Raw genomic sequence first — 2179 nt, 5'->3', positions numbered from 1 at the left:
CAAAAAGAGGCCCAAAATTCCCCGTAGTGTATCGGTATGTATCGTGCCGATACGGCACGATACGCACGGATACTTAAAACCATGTCCAACAACTTTTTGATGATGCTGTTAAGCTTAGGTTTATCACTTTTGCATTAAAAGACCAAGCTAAGAAGTGGTTGTATGGGTTACCCATTAAAAGACCAAGCTAAGAAGTGGTTGTATGGGTTACCCACAAATTCCATAACCTCATGGGAACAGTTCACAGTTGTCTTCCTTAAGAAGTTTTTCCCAACTCACAAGACCAATAAGCTTAGAAGTGATATCCTTTAGCTTAAGCAAAAGCCTAGCGAGTCCTTTTCCAAACTTATGGAGAGATTCAAGGATCTATTCCAAGAATGCCCTCACTATGACCAAGACTTATGGCATTTATGTCAAATAATTTATGATGGTATTGATTACCCAACTAAACAAATGACAGAGTCTATGTGCCCTGAGGGATTCACATCCTTTACAAATAAAGGAAAGGCATGGGAATTCTTACTTGACTTAGCTGACAAAACCTGTGAGTGGGAATCAACCTAAGAGAGTGAAAGAACCATAGGAGGAAAAGGATATTTTGTGGATGCGATAGTAGCCAAGGAAGCCCATTTGGATAGCCTAATCAAGAGAATTGAGGCTATTGTTCCTAGAGAGCCATCATCAGTCAATTTGGTTAAGATTTGTGCTTGGTGCCAGTCACCTGGACATGTCATAGAAGAATGCCCCAACACCTCTAGGGGCACTTCTAATGATAGTGTTAATGCCTTATACCTGAATAATCCATATAGCAACACCTACAATCCAGGATAAAGAAATCACTCAAATTTCTCTTAGAATCAGGGCAACCAAGCAGGACCTTCCAATTTCCATAATCAAGGTCAACCTGGACTCCAAAGGCCTCCCTTTGCACAACAATCTTATTCCCAAAATACTTTTCCAAAATACTTTTCCTAAGTCAAATGTAGGACCTCAGGCTAGTTTTCCTAGGGCCCCTCTCCTGTCATCTTATCAGCAACCCCCTAGGTTTACCAACACTGGAGAGGCAAGTAGAATAAGTGACTTGAAAAAAAATATGGCCCTCCTCATGACAAGCCATCAAAATCTTATGAGAGAACTCACTCAAGTTGTCTCAATTATGCGTGAGAGGGAGAAATGAACTTTACCCAGTCAACCAGAGCCTAACCCTAGGCATCATCAGCCTATTAGTTCACAAACACTAACAAATGCACCACTGAATACAGTACAAGGTCAGACCCAACAAGGGCCCTCTAACCAATGTAATGTTGTTTATGCCCTTAGGAGTGGTAGAGAGTACCAACAGAGCGTTCCTAAATCTTCCCAATCTATTACTCCTGTTAATTCTCCTTCAGTTGAAGACACAAGTGTGCCGCTTGTTCCAGGTTCGTCTGATGAACCTAAAGATTCTTTTGAAACTAAAGATGATTTGGTTGAGGAAACCAAAAATGATTCTTCTGAAAAAGGGCAAATCCCTAACAGTCCTTATGTTCATCCTATCCCATTTCCTAATTGCTTGGTACATAAAAAGAAGACTACTTCTATGGATAAAATTTTAGAAGTCTTCAAAAAGGTAGAAGTGAACATCCCTCTTTTGGATGCCATATCCCAGATCCCCGCCTATGCAAAGGTACTGAAAGATTTATGTACACACAAATGTATCACTAGTGTGCCCAAAAAGGCATTCTTGACAAGTAACATTAGTTCCATAATTACTCAGCCTATAGCAGCCAAGTATAAGGATCCAGGGAGCCCTACCATATCTTGTATCATAGGCAACACCTACATTGAGCATGCCTTACTTGATCTTGGCGTAAGTGTGAATCTTTTACCTTATCATGTGCACAAGCAACTTTGATTGGGAGAATTGAAAGCCACTGGAACTACTCTTCAGTTGGCAGATAGGTCTATTAAGATTCCTAAAGGGATGGTTGAGGATGTCTTACTAAAGGTGGGGAAATTATTTTCCCATTTGATTTCATTGCGTTAGATACCAAGCCCTTCTCAACCAAGGATGAAATCCCAATAATTCTAGGAAGACTATTCTTGGCTACCAGTAATGCATTAATCAATTCGGAATGGTGTCCTAAGATTATCTTTTGGTAACCAAACTATTGAGTTTAACATGTTTAGGATAAAAAAG

General features: G+C 40.1%; 1 pseudogene; it reads left to right on the top strand.

Annotated features, from left to right (window-relative positions):
* LOC122060670 overlaps positions 1–2179 on the top strand; it is a 5027-nt pseudogene extending 2848 nt beyond the window's left edge.

The sequence above is a fragment of the Macadamia integrifolia genome, chromosome 14 (genome assembly GCF_013358625.1).
Source record: "Macadamia integrifolia cultivar HAES 741 chromosome 14, SCU_Mint_v3, whole genome shotgun sequence".
NCBI lineage: Eukaryota > Viridiplantae > Streptophyta > Magnoliopsida > Proteales > Proteaceae > Macadamia > Macadamia integrifolia.
Note: the sequence above shows the minus strand (reverse complement) of the source record. Positions and strands in the feature narration are given on the sequence as shown.